Raw genomic sequence first — 15,839 nt, 5'->3', positions numbered from 1 at the left:
TTGGGAAACGCTGGAAACACTTACAAAGTAAGGCTCTACACATACACTTGAACTTATTAGATGCGATTTAACAGAGATTGTATTCAGCCACATCACAGAGAAAACTTCTGTGATGTTGTTAAAGATAAGATAAGATAAGATATACTTCCGAAGGAAATTCATGAGCCAGAGTTTCATTAAAGATCACAACAGAAGAATAGCATCATGAACAATAGAATAAAAATGATTAAGTGTAAAATAAATAATACTGACACCATGGCAAAATAATATACAATAGCAATAAGGTAAATAAAGGTACAGAAAACAAATTCAAGTAAAATAGAAAAAGTAAAATACAAGAGTAGAAATACAGATAACAACTTAAACAAATAAAATGTAGAAGAAGTGATCACCAGTGCCTAATGGAAACTAAAATAAAATATATACCTAATATTTACCTCATACCTACCATAAAGTACCTGAAGTTTAATGTAAAAATAGTGCTGAGCACCACGGGTCCACTTGAGAGACCAAGTCACAGGAGTATTCCAGAAATATTTTAGTGGCATCATAAGATCACCGTAAATGAACCATTAAGCAACACATTAGAGGTGCCAATGCTAGAAGGTATACATAGTGAGTGTTAAAATGGCATAAAATACATAAAAGGTCCATTTTGAAGTCATAATTGAGCAAGTCCCCACAGGAATGTGTCTGACAGATCAGGAATGCTAAGGTCACTGTAATTGTATTGTGCTCAGCACAAAGTGCTTCACGCTATCATAATCTCCCATGTGCATTCTCAGGAAAAAAAAGCCCAATTTGCATGAATTTCTAGAACAGTTTTCCTGACCAAGCCCTCCCATATCTCTTATCGTTGCCCTCAGCCAAGTGTGTACGACAGATAGAGGGAAACCCAGGAATCCTCGCAGAATCCGCCGAACTCTTCGTCAAGTCACACCTATTTACCATTGACACATTTCCTCTGAACTGAACGCCTACGCACAGTTTATTGCTGTTGGCACGGCTGACTTACAAGCTCCCTGGTAGGAAACAGACTATTATATCAACATACATGATTCACCGGGGAGCATTCATGCTCTTTTACCAAACCGGGACTCTCTATCGCTGTCGGTTGTGTTTTGAAAACCTGTTTCAGTGGAAATAAGGCACATATGTCGCAGGTCTGAACATGTTTCTTCACAATTCACTTTAATGACTCAGATGAATCCTATGCAGCTTATTCCATCTCATTAGAGAGGATTTCTTTTTCACTGTGTAAAGCTCCCTCCTTCCTTTCTAACTCAATTGACTGCTGTAGCAACACAATAGTGATACACCTGATCCTGCCTTAAATGCGGTTACGCAACATCAATTTCCAAGACAGCATGTCGAGCAGGTTGCTGACAGGTGGACGAGTGGGTGCCTCTCCTGGTCTCAGAGAAGCTGCGCATCCGTGGGCAAGAGAGACAATAAACAGAGCCAGAGTCTCCATGAGGAATTCAAGGATGTGATGTTTCTTATTTGTCTTGCTGATGCATAAAATCATGGGCCTCCTCTAAATAAACATCAGTAGGCCTGCCACAGAAAGCTGAACATACAGTGTAGATGTAAAGGCATGTTTTTCTATTTAGAATAGACAGACAACCATCTGGATGAACAAAATATCACGTCTGTAACATGATAAGAAAGATGTGTTAACCTATTTCACAAGAAATTACATATATGTCCAATTGCTCACAAATTGATGTTCTTCTGTATGACAATAAGGAACAATGAAAAGTATGCAAACATCCATATTTACATTCATGCTACACACATTCTTAGCCCAGCAACCCATAGCCCCGAGTGACCCTGGGATAATTTAGCCCCTTTTCACACACAGATTTTTAACCCAGGGTTAGTCTCAGCCCAGGCTTTATGATTCACACTGTACTTATTCTAGCCCTGGGTAAATGCTAGAGCTAACAGCTCCCTTAGCCCCAGGCTAACAACTCACTTGGCCTGAGGCTAGTGCAGCGTGAAAAGCCCTAACGATAGCTGACAATGAAACGTTTCATTTTGGTTCACGCTGTACAAATTGTTCAAGGACATTTTTCCCGCCACCATCTTTGTTTGGATGAGGAAATACAGTAACCCCAGGGTGTCAATTTATACAACATGAATGTTTTGGGTGATATTGGTACATTTTTTATTTAATATTTTACATTTTTATTCAAATTAACAGGTTGATATTTTGTTTGTGTCTCAAACAAAGACCACGGACATGTCAAGTTGTCGGCTACCTGCAGAGCTGCAGCTTAGGAAATGCGTTAAAAAGAAAACCCTGAGCGTGGCTAGAACATCTTTGAGGATTCTGGTATCTTCAGTATCTTCAGAACGGCATTGTGATTTTGTTTGTCTTTTAAAGATCAAACGAGGGCTAAATCGGAGAATTGACAGAAAAACAAAGTGATTTAACTCCTCGAAAGCATTAAATGTCACAAATCCCTGCTGGTAATGTGAAGCGCTGTGTGAGTGATATTGGCTCAGACAGAACCGTCAGTGATAGTTGCCAACTTCTCGCCCCCTCTGCTGTGGTCTCGCAGCTCGGCTCTGCTCAGGCCTTCCTTTGATCGTCTCATGTCATGCCTCAGTCGTTGTAACACCATCAGAGTTAGTGCTTGACCTGCCGGTGACACACTGATCCAGGTTTGGATGCACTGAAAGAATACCTCACGAGCCAATTTAGGTCATGTTACCTTTGTTTTTGTATTCTTAAAAAATGAAACATGATGATGTGGTTCTGACCTTGCTGGCTAGAGTTACTGCGGATTTATTCACATTGAATGTTGCATCCCACAGCACAGCCTGCGCTGCAGTGGCACCTATTGATATGGCTGCGATGACGCTATGATTCGTGATGTATTTCCCAACACAGACAGCTGACAGGAACTCGTTTATCACTCAGACTTTGCAGTGGAAGCAGGTCACTTCTTTGCCGATTCTGACCCGTTTATGTAAGTGTTCTCTGGCTCAGTGAACCAGTACCCGCTGGGCTCTGAACAGAGGCAGCCTGCCGGGTTTGATCTCTCAGTCGTGCACTGCTTTTACTTTTGTTTTAGGCGGCAATTAACGAACATGAGAGCTCACTCTGTGGAGCGAGCCAACGCGGCACAGAGCGGTTGTAAAAAGAGGCTCCATCTTTGTCAAGTTTCCGGGACGTAGTCAAGTGATCAAAGAGCAGAGGAACCTTTGAACGGGTGAGACTGGGACATAGCCTGCTTTAAAGGTTGCGTAAACACTGCAAATAAAGCGCTAGTCTCATTAGGATTGATAAAAGGCCAACGCCGACCACAGAAAAGCGAACTCTTACATGCATTTAAGGCAGGAGGTGTGTTGCTTGTTGCTATGCATGCGCTGTGCATGCACTCTCTGCATCAGCATTTGAATGATAAGCTGCTGGTTGAAAGTGTGAACTTTCTGCACTGCGGCCACCAGTCTGGCCTCAACCAGCTACCTTGGGGCGACCGTGGGGCACTGGGTTAAGAGGTCGTCCGGGAACCGGAAGGTCAACGGTTCGATCCCCGACTGGGATGTGTCATGTGTCGAAGTACACCTGAGTAATACACTGAACCCCCGGCTCCCCGGGCGCCTGCCATTGGCAGCCCACTGCTCCCTATATACAGGGATGGGTCAAATGCAGAGAAAAATTTCCCCCTTAAAGGGATCAGATAGTGTACATTCTACCTGCTAGCCACATCCACAACAAGTAGACACCACGGACAAGATCATTTCAAACGGACGTCGCCACTCTCTGGTTCCCCCAGGTAAACATCCTGTCAGCACTGTTGCTGTGAGCACTGCTAGCCGCCAGCTCAGTCGCAAGGCAAGTTCAATTTATTTGTATCGCATATTTCAACAACAAGGCAATTCAAAGTGCTTCACAATTAAAAGCATCAAAACACAAGGCAAAAAAGGAGAATTAAGAAACATTAAAAACTGTCATGAAAACACGAAACAGCAGTGTAAGAAATAAAATACAGTAGTAAACTGCAGAAATGCAGGGAATTGATTAATATCCTTGAATGTGGTTCAAGGATCTAAAGCACATGTGTCAAACTCAAGGCCCGCGGGCCGAATCCGGCCCGCCACGTCATTTTATGTGGCCAGCGAATCCGCCAGCAAAAACAAAACAAGAGAAAAATTGATGCAGAGGGAAGAAAATGTAATGAAAGATGGGAAAGTGAATACATGTTTGTGCTTCAAGGAGAACAACGGGTCTGTCTTCTGTGTTATGAGGCGTGTCGGTGATGAAGGAATATAATTCACGTCGGCATTTTGTCACCAAACACGGAGCTAAATTTAGCCTCCAAGAAAAACATCAAATTGTCCAAGAATTAAAAGGCAGACTGCAATCACAGCAGAATATATTTACACAAGCTACAGCCCAGTGCATGCTGAAGGTATGTGAGCAGAGCTCCGACCAGATACAGACTTTTACAAATGTCAGTTTGTGAAGAAACACCATCGCAGACCGAGTTCATGAATGAGCAGCAATCTAACAACACAGCTAGCTAAGAGACGAGCAGGTACTTGTGTTTGTAATGAACTGTTGATGAAAGCACAGACAACACGGATACATCATCTATCATGTTCATCAGACCTGACTCTCAGTGAGCAGCTCTTGGATGTAGCTGCATGCACAGGACGACGACAGGGAGGAACATTAGTGATGCAGAGAGGTGACACAAACAGCTTTGAACAAAGTTAATGTCATAACTTGTGTTTGATATTTGTCTTTGTTATTTTCTTTAATAGTTTGATCTTTGATAGAGTCATGTGGGTTTCTTAACCCTCAATTAAAATTATTTATGTTATAATAACAGAAATGTGTTTAAACATCATTTTACATTTATATAACTGCATGTACAATATTTACACTGTACACTTGAATAAACAATAATCAAATGCAGAGAGAGTTATTTAACAATATGTTAGGGAGAAGTTAGTGATACAGTCTTACAGTTACAACCGGCCCTTTGAGGGCGACCGTGATGCTGATGTGGCCCAGAGTGGAAATGAGTTTGACACCCCTGATCTAAAGGCAGCAAACAGAAAGGTCTTCAATCTTGATTTAAATGAGCTGAGGGTCTCAGCAGACCTGCAGCTTTCTGGGACTTTGTTCCAGATATGTGGAGCAGAAAAACTGAACGCTGCTTCTCCATGTTTAGTTCTGACTCTGGGAACAGAAAGTAGACCGGTCCCAGACGACCTGAGGGGTCGGGATGGTTCATAAGGTAGCAGCAGATCAGAGATGTATTTTGGCCCTAAACCATTCAGTGCTTTGTAAACCAACATCAGGATTTTAAAGTCAATTCTTTGTTGGACAGGAAGCCAGTGCAAAGACCTCAGAACTGGAGTGATGTGGTCCACCCTCCTGGTCTTAGTGAGGACTCGAGCTGCAGCGTTCTGAATCAGCTGCAGCTTTCTGACGGACTTTTTACAGAGACCTGTAAACACACCGTTACAGTCGTCCAGTCTGCTGAAGATAAATGCGTGGACAAGTTTTTAAAATCCTGTTGAGACATAAGTCCTCTAATCCTTGATATATTCTTCAGGTGATAGTAGGCTGATTTTGTAATTGTCTTGATATGGCTGTTCAGGTTGAGGTCTGAATCCATAACTACACCTAGATTTCTGGCTTGGCTTGTGGGTTTTAACATCAGTGACTGAAGCTGAGCGGTGATTTTCAATTGTTCGTCCTTGGTACCAAAAACAATTACTTCTGTTTTATCTTTGTTTCATTGAAGAAAATTCTGGCACATCCAGTTGTTGATTTGTTCAATGCAGTTACAGCCATGTCGAGAGACTATGAGAGGCAGTGGAAATTCTCCCAATCTCGTATAGAATTATATAGTTTCATTAAAAAATGATACAAAATGGCTTGATATTTTCCCAAAACACCTGGGCACTGCCATTTTTGGAAAACAATAGTTCTACGACGCCAAGGAACAATATTTGTCAGGCTACATATATCGACGCAATATACTAGATATCCATTGATGGTTGTGGGCTACTCATGAGATTTGTTGAGTGTTTGATAAGTGAAATATAGAATGTCAGCAGACTTATCTTGTAAAATAATTGTAACTAGTTACGTAGTCGTTTTAAATGGCCAATGCGGATAGTTCTGGTTTTATTTGTCCAGGTTTTGCAATATTTATGCACAATGGAGGTGAATGGAATGTAGTTTTTAGAAGGTTGCTGTTGTGCTGTTGGAATTTGGCTGAGATAAGACCTGATGACAGCCTTCTCTTGAACACAAAACAACAGTTAAAAAGTCGATATGAGTGCAATTTGAGTGAACCAACCCTTTAACTTTTGTGGGAACCAGCTTTCAACATGTGTAGAAATTGGTGCTTTAATGTGTTTTGGGGGGGTCAATACGAAAAAGGCACATCAACAACAGCTTGATGCCGAAGTTTCCCGGCTCTGAACGGAGAAGGCTTATTATTCACACATGTATCATCCCAGCAGAAGCGACGCCATCTGAAGTGGCTGAGCTGAAGGACTTCATATACAAACATCCAACACCTGCAGGTTTGAGGAGGACTCATGGTCCTATGGGAGAAGAACATCTGCTTTTCTCCTGTGTTTCAGAAAACCATGTGTCTAAAGAACACTTTATCCAAAGTGCATGTGCTTTCCCTCCTGATCCGGCTGAAAACAGGATGTTTGCTCAGGTCTCCACTTAAGCAGTGCATGGCCCGTGACAGAAGAATGTTACATTCCCTGCATCCTTACTGTCCTGGGCTGTTTCTTGCTCGCTGCTGATTATTGACAGCCACGGTTTGCATCGATACGTCTCACATTTCAGCAAGATTTTCCGATCATATTGGATTATTTAGCCGTGATTCTAGCAAAATAGACTACGCCTTATAGGAGCACACCCTCCACTTCTTCCTCCCTCCTCACACAAAGAAGTGACACAGCCAGAAATGGACAACAATTGCATCTCTCTTAAAGTCACTTTAATGTCTGTGTTAATGCATGAGCTGTGGGTATTTCGGAGTGAATCGGCCAACCTCTTCTCACTGGGTCAGGTTTACTCCATCAGTGCTGTAGTCTAATGATTGCTGCCCCCTAGTGAACCTCATGTTACATCAACAGAGTGTACACTGTACAGCAGCTCCTGCTGACAGTCTGTCTTGGGTTTTTTAAGTAATTGTTGAGCAAGTCACTGTTGAGTCCCCATTTGAGAATCAATTGAGAGACATCTATCCCACTATCGCACTGTCAGCATCCTATTGGCTGCTTCAGTGAGCTTTATTTACACTGCTTGTTTGAGACGATGTTCGACCGAAGTTTGTTGTCTCTGTCTGAGCTCACTCAGTCAAAGTTTATTTGGCATGGCCGCTCACCAGTGCGGCGGTGTGTATGTGTGTGGGAGGAGGCAGCCAACAGGACAGTGCTCTGCCAGTTTTGTGGAGAAATGAGGGATCGGATTTCAGTGTGGGAAACACGGTGGCGAAGGACAGGAGTGGCTGATAACGACTTGACTGGCCTGCACAGAGTCCTGACCTCAACTCATCCGACACCTTTGAGAAGATTCAGAACCCCGACTTGATCTCTCAGCATCAGTGATGGACCTCACCGATGCTCCTGTGGTTGAATGGGAGCAAATCCCTGCATCCGGGTTCCAAAGATCTGGCGGAATAACAGCTCATTGATGCCCCATGGTTTTGCAACAAAATGTTCAACAATCACATTTGAGTGTAATTTTCAGGTGTCCACGTACTGTTGGCAACAGAGTGGGATTCAGTGCCTTACTTGTGGACGCCACAGCAGGGTGGACGCCTGATGACATGAGGTTAATACTATATTATAACAAAGATACAACTGGTTGCCTTAACAAGTGAAAATGAGACGGGTCAGTCAACGTGTCAACACTGCTCATGCCTTGTGTTGCAGTTAAACAAGATGGGTTTCAGGTTTGCATGACCTCAGTACCATCTGTCCAGTCTCCATGCACTCTGTACTGCATGGAGGGCCCATAGATAGATTGTATAGAAACCATTGGGTTTCTTGATAATATGGTTAAAACATTAAAGCTCGGGTGGAGAGTGCACCTGAGAATTTGTTTTGTTGTTATATTCATTGAAATGTTCCTCATATCCCGGCAGCAAACAAATAAATATATCTGGTATTCGTAGCTGTCGCAGGACCGTAACAAGCCTGTCATTTTATGCTGTCTGACTGGATGAATTTCTGATTTTGCCACTTTTGGGGCCAGTGCTGTTTGCTGCTTTTAATTAGAAGACTTGTCAACACTGGGCTTGGTTTTTAGGTTGGATCTTATAAAAACAAAATCTAGCCTACCCTTGTTTGTTGTTCCATGTTGCTTACCCTTTAAATATCTGATGTAAAATATCAGTACATATGTTTATCTCTTTGTGTTAAATCAGAGCCCACCTTGATCGTTTAATTCCACATTTGATGATGTTGAGTGTGAATACCTAAAGTATTATCTCAATCAGCATCTTATTATGGGCACTGAGAACTTACACGATCATTCTGGGAAACTTTCAGTTTGATTCAAATTAAAATGTGATTACCGGTACATTCTGTTAGGATCTCGGTCTGACCTAGTGTGTGCTCCTCTGTTTTTCCCCCTGTCAGTGTTGTTGTTTGAAGGCCATGTGCTTATGTTTTGTCTATATATCGGGGGCCAGGCAGCGGAGATAGGAGGCCTGCTGCAGGACTTCACGCTACGCCATTCTCCTCCCTCTGAGCCGGTCCCTGAGGACGCATCCAGCACCCGTGAGTCCTTTGTTCCCTCACCGGTGCCCTATAATGGAGCGTCCGGGGAGTGTAGAGGGTTCATGCTCCAGTGTGGATTTGTTTTTAACCAGCAGCCCCGCACATTTGCTTCGGACAATGCGAGGGTGGCCTTTACGGTGGGGTTGCTGCGCGGCAAGGCGCTGGTCTGGGCGGAGGCTTGGCTCAACAGGCGCAGCGCAAGCCGGGTTCCCTACGAGCTCTTCGCGGAGGAGTTCAGGAGGGTATTTGACCACCCAGTTTACACCAGGGACGTTGCTCAGCCTTCGTCAGGGTTCCACCAGCGCAGCGGAGTACACGGTGGACTTCCAGATTCTGGCCACGGAGTCCGGTTGGGACAAGGAGGCGCTTAAGGGGATATATCGCCACAGCCTTTCGGATCTGTTGAAGGATGAGCTCGCAGTCCGGGAGGAGCCAGAGTCATTAGAGGAGCTCTACACTCTGGCCATCAATAGAGTGGTCTCGTGTGACGTCACAGTTTAGCTGTCGGCCATGTTGGAGTACACACAAAGCCACTGGCATGCACGGCTGAGTCGCATAACCTATCGGTGGTGAACTTTTGTGCTGTCTTTGGTTGTGGCAGCAGAGCTGATAGAGACAAGAAATCATTCTTTGGTTTGCCAGCGGTCATTACACATCAAGGAAATGACACGAAGGAGCTATCCAAGCGACGTCGCCAGAAATGGCTGTCACGCATCTCTCGAGATATAAAGGAATGGAATTTGGCGTACACTAGAGTATGTGCGGATCACTTTATAAGTGGTCAGTGATTTTATTTACTAATTCGTTTGTGAACAGTATTTAATAAAGGAAATATAAATTAAACTTGGACATGAGAAGGTTACCGAAGCTTCATCGGCCCGTGACAGCAGTCGGTACCAGAGACGTGTCGAGCGTGTACAACAGGCGAAACACAGAGATGCAGCCTCAGCATTGCTTGATATGAGTTTAACGTCAGATCATGCATATGACAGCCCACCAGCAGCAGAGGATGAGGACGAGGATAAGAATAACCAAGACAACCAGACAGACCTCGGTGGGGCCACGATTGCAGCAATGCAAGCTGAGATGCAGCGCCGACTCTCGGAAAATCTGAATTTGAAAAAGGAACTTTCTGATGAACGATCCATGTTTGATTCAGAATTTTTCGAAAATAATGATGAAAAAGTGAGATATTATACTGGACTGCCGGACTTCTCAACCCTGCAAATTCTACACCATTTTATAGAACCACACATCCCATATTCTACTTGTGTAAGGACTGGGGGTGTTCGGACGGTACAGCTCTGCGCGCCCCCGTTCTCCTACCTCGGCCCCTCCCCCTTTCGAGCCGGAGGAGCCGATGCAGCTCGGGGGGACTCATCTCTCTCCGGAAGAGAGAGAGCGACTCATCCGCTCAGGAAGCTGTCTGTACTGTGGTGAGTCGGGACACCGCAGGGCCGTCTGCCCTGTTCGACCAAAAGAGAGCGGCTGGAGCTCCACCTGTCACTCTCGCTGCCTCAGATCTGCGGTCCCCCGGCAAGCTCCTCCCCCCCAGCAGACCTGACACCGGTCCTAGCCTCTCTGCCGTGCCCCGGGAGTATTTGGATTTAGGAGAGGCATTCAGCAAGGAGCGGGCTCTTTCACTCCCCCCTCATCGCCCCTACGATTGTGCTATTGACCTGCTCCCGGGCGCCCCACTTCCCACTGGTCGGCTATATAATCTCTCCCGGCCAGAACGTGAGTCTATGGAGAAATATATAACTGAGTCAGTCGCCGCAGGAATCATACGTCCCTCATCTTCGCCTGTGGGAGCGGGTTTCTTCTTCGTCTCCAAGAAGGACAAGAGCCTCCGTCCCTGCATCGATTTCAGAGGTTTGAATCAAATTACTATCAAGAATAAATATCCTTTGCCACTCATCGTCTCATCTATGTACGTATCATCTGGTCCGAATTCGCGAGGGAGATGAGTGGAAGACGGCCTTTAACACACCCTTGGGACACTTTGAATATCTGGTGATGCCGTTTGGATTGACCAATGCCCCTGCCGTCTTTCAGGCACTGGTTAATGATGTCCTCCGCGACTTCCTCAACCGTTTTGTCTTTGTGTATATTGACGACATTCTGATCTGCTCCCCGAATCCCCAGGAGCACACTAACCATGTCCGCCAGGTGCTGCAACGACTGTTGGAGAATCAGCTCTTCGTTAAGGCTGAGAAGTGAGAGTTCCACGTCTCCTCTGTGCAGTTCCTGGGCGTCTTCATTGAGGAGGGTCAGGTGAGAAAAGACCCCGAGAAGGTTAAGGCCGTAACGGAGTGGCCGGTGCCCACCTCACGAAAGAAGCTCCAGCAGTTTCTGGGGTTCGCTAACTTCTACAGACGGTTCATCCGGGACTACAGCCGAACGGCAGAACCGCTGACGCGACTCACGTCCTCCAAGGTGTTGTTTTCATGGACCCCAGAGGCCGACAGGGCTTTTTCTGCTCTCAAGGAGCGGTTCGCCTCGGCTCCAATCCTGGTCCACCCAGACGAGACACGGCAGTTTGTCGTCGAGGTGGACGCCTCCGACGTCAGAGCCGTACTGTCTCAGCGGTCAGTTTCCGACTCTAAGCTCCATCCTTGTGCTTTCTTCTCCCGTAGACTTTCCCCTGCTGAGAGAAACTACGACGTGGGCAACCGAGAGCTGTTGGCTGTCAAGTTCGCCTTGGAGGAGTGGAGGCACTGGCTGGAGGGATCGGTGGTCCCCTTCATCGTTTGGGCCGACCACCGAAATCTGGATTATATCCACATGGCGAGACGCCTCAATTCTCGCCAGGCCCGTTGGGCTTTGTTCTTCGCCCACTTCAATTTCACCATCACCTATCGGCCAGGTCACAAGAACACCAAGCCATATATATATATATATATATGGCCGGTTTGGGTCCATCTACTACACCACCACATAACTCATTCGGTGGGTTTTGTTTGCGCGTTGCCAGTACTTGTCAATCACATCTGATTTAACCACACCCCCACTGATCCTGAAAAAGCAGAGTAGCAGTTAAAGTATGTAAGTTATAAAAGATGAAATAACTCAATCTTCATCTTACAAATGAAATGTCACATGGGATAAAATGCATTGTTTCTCTGTTCAATGCAGCTACAGCCTTACCTGGTCTGGTATGACCAGTAGCTTCTGATGGCTAATGTTAGCGAATGACTTTAGACTTTAGGAAATTATGGGAAAATCTTAGTAAATATTACCTGACTGTAATAATACATATATGGTTGTCCTGTTATGACAACCATATATGTGGAAATATTGAAGCCAGGTTTTCAGAGTCTTTAAAGGAGCTCTCGGTCAATTTCAAATGAAGTTTTTATTCATATGCATGAAGATCAATTTACTAGTCATGATGAGTGCTACTCGTAAAAAATGCCATCTATGAGTCTAGAGAAGCTAAAGTCGGGACAATAGCCCATAATGATGGCATGGTGACTTCATCACAGTTATCTGGGCTCGGGCTCTGATGCCACGTCCACACTACTCCGTTTCCATTTGAAGATGCATGTTTTGCTACGTTTACACTGAGCGTCCACACTACGCCGGCGTTTTCGAGCACCAAAAATGGAAGAGTTTGAAACCGCTCCTGAGGGTGAATAAGTTTGAAAACTCCGGGTTGCGTGTGGATGGTCGAAATAAGTTTTCGGATAAGTTTGGAAACAATGACACCCACACCCGCATTCGCTACTTGTTTGGTTCTTAGCAGTCATGACGTGTCCTTCCCTGATTCGTCACACTCCTATCACGTGACTCTTACCCGGAAGCTCACGAACAACAACATTGATTTCCGATCAACTACAGGTTAATTCAACATAGACAACTAATTACAGGCGATGCTGACCTTGTTGTCTTTACTAGCAGCTGTTGTGCAGTTAAAGTCTGCATCATTACGGAGGAAGCAGCTGTTATTGGAGCGATCAGCGAGCGACGTGACCAGCGGCGTTATCAGCCCTACGGAGCGGACGTCTGAAGTCACGGTTAGCGGCTTTAGGGAGGGTGATGGACACAAAACTGAGGACTTTCCTGTCCTTATGAATGCTTATTTTGTTCTGCACAACTATTGTGAGACCTGCAGCGCTGTAACTAAGTCTGAAAAATAAAACAAACTTTCCACGAAATGTGTCTGTTTGAGTTCGTAGAGGAAGATTTTAGAGAAGATCTTAAGCATCAAACACGACCTTTCATTATTAAATAAAGACTACTTTATTACTTTGTCGTATTTTTTAAAATTAAGCAACCAATCTACTTCCTGTTTACATCGGCACCCACGTGCAAGCCCAGTGTACGTGAAGAGTCACGTGATATTAGTTTTCAGGCGTTTTAGTCTAAACGATGCTGAAACGCCGTGTGGACGGACATCGTTTTCATTTTAAAATGAAAACGGAGTAGTGTGGACATGGCCTGAGATTACACATTTTTAACAGAAAGCCTGCGTTACAGGGGGTGGGCTTCTTGCAAGAAGAAGGAATTCTCTATGCAGGTTGAATTATGGGAAGTATGAATTCGATTTCAGGGCTTCATTCAACTTCTAGCATTTTGAGCATTATTTTCATCAATTTGGCTCTCACAAGCCACACAACCTTTATGATAGTGAAGTAATAAATAAATAGAAAAAAAATTAAAAACAGCATAAGCAGTTAAAGATATTTAATTTAATTTAATTAATATTTTACGTGCAATACAATGCAATATTTTACTATTTAATGGCACAGGAGACATGACAGATAACTGACACTGTCATATTTTCCTATCTGTGGTTGTCTTCCTCCGGTGTTATGGGTAAAAACAAATTAGTTACAAATCAGGATTTACAGCAGTTTACTGTACACACAGTCTTCTGCCACATTGCAGAACTAGAATAGGTCAAATTACAGCAGTGACATACAAGACATAGGGTGTGTTTGTATGTTAGTTATCATTCACCACAAAATGCAGCCCAGCTATCTGCATGCGTGCAGCTCAGTGAAATGACAGCATCAACTTAAAGCATTGCTGTGACTGTAAGCATCTGCTTTGTCTCAGCATCTGGGGAATTAAACTAATAGGTGCACGGCCTGCTTAATGAAGTGTTTTCATGTGCTATGCTTCACCTGAGCTGAAGGGAAGTCGGCAGCTGGAGAACACAGTGATGTGCAAGAGGCCTTCAAACCACTTCCTGTGTGTTGGTTAGTCTGCAGGAAGTCACATGGTTATCGCATCCTGCAGAGAGTGACTCGGTGCTCTGATTGGGCTGCATGTGTGAAGAACACAGACTTCAACATTTAATGACAATGATTAACAAAAAATAAAGGCAGTTAAACTGATAATGAAAATAATTAAGTGGGGTTGTGTGAGGTACTCATCCATTGTTAGTGTTTGAATATCAGACTATGCTCTCTTCAAAGCCAACAGACTACTTTGACGAAAACAGAACATTTATATTGCAGGACACAGGAGTTGCTGGTCTACCACTGCCTCCATCGGTTATGTTTGTGTGTTTGTTTAAAGGGTTCGTTCAGACTCACCAAAGTCACAAAATAACACGAACTAACTAACCAATCGCGGCAGCGGTACAACCCCAGATCAAAAAAATCAAACTGACTCTTTAAGTTGACGGCAACATTAGTTTGTATAGCAAAGACAACTTCATCACTTTGTGTCTCCTGGTCCTGAGGAGAGACTGAGCTGCTCTTGTCTTTGTCCCTCTCTCTTACTTGCTTTCTGTCTCTTTGGAACTTGTCAGAGTGTGTGGTTCAAGGTTACGATACAGTTACCGTCAACTGACCTTAGTGGGACTCCATGTCCATCAAAAACCAGGTCTGAGTCGCTCGTTATCTCCTGTTCACATATAGCTTTGTTTGTCAGAGGCCGTGCTTATGAGAGAGCCGTTCTCTCAGATAACTGTGTGAGAAAAGAGGGGGACCAGTTTTTTACTGAGTGTAGGGAAAACCAAGCTCTTAAAGAAAGATGCAGCATCCCATGCTTTGGGATTGTTTTCAGCCAGAGAGTGATAAGCACTTCAGGTCAGAGGTCACAGCGCAGGAAGTGTTGGAATTATCTCGAGGCCGTTACAGTGCTGACAGCCAAGGACGGGCCACGCGGATGTTGGCCCTCAGGCCTCCCTCACATCCCACTGACACGTCATCTGGCCATCCAAAGTGACACCGCAGCATCATGCCAAGGTTTCCTCTGGCCTTACTTGGCATACTTCAAGTGTTTCACATCTAAAAGTTTAACATTTTTCTGGTAATCGCTGTATTTTCCTCACTTAGGATACTCTGCTTGCTGCTGAAGGTTGAGTGAGGACTGTCATGAGGGGAATTATCTGACATAAAAGAGATGGAAATTGGAGTTTGGGAAATTGTTTAGCAACAGAAACTAAGATTAAGCAGTTTGGTTAAATCATTCTCATTGATATTAAATGTTTCTGGAAGCTGTAAAAGGATGTTCCCTTAACAAAAGTAGTTCGGCACTATGGCGTGTGTTTGGAAGTCAAGAAAACTTTTGACGGATTTTAATTTTGGCCTGAACTGTGCCTTTAAATCACTACATGTTTCCAACACATTACTCATAACTCCTTAAGTCATTAGGGATGGGTCTTTTGTTAAAGTCCTGGCTACAACACAAACAGAATATATTATATTTTCAATTTTACAGACTAACAGGCCATGTCAATAACAAATGCACTCAAACAAATCCGTTTATGACATAATCTTGAATGTAATTCTTGTCCAGTTGGGGGATTTCACAATTTTCCATTGTTTTTGAAGTACAGGCTGAGATGCTATAAAACACACCACCCCCCTACATAATCAGATCGCACTCACTTACAAACAATCATGCATTACTTCACCCTCCGACGAAACAAACAAAACAAAACTGTGGATTCAGAAGTCCCTTCTCTAAAGCACAATCGATCTAACAGATCATCCATCTCATGCAGTTTGTGGTAAGACATGCAATGGCCCCTGCGGTGGACATGCCTTCTATGCAACCACAGAGAGAAAAGGTTCAAACTGCACCTCAACAAAGCGCCAATT

Source organism: Melanostigma gelatinosum, assembly GCF_949748355.1.
Source record: "Melanostigma gelatinosum genome assembly, chromosome: 22".
Taxonomy (NCBI): Eukaryota; Metazoa; Chordata; class Actinopteri; order Perciformes; family Zoarcidae; genus Melanostigma; species Melanostigma gelatinosum.
This window is presented reverse-complemented; position numbering follows the sequence as displayed.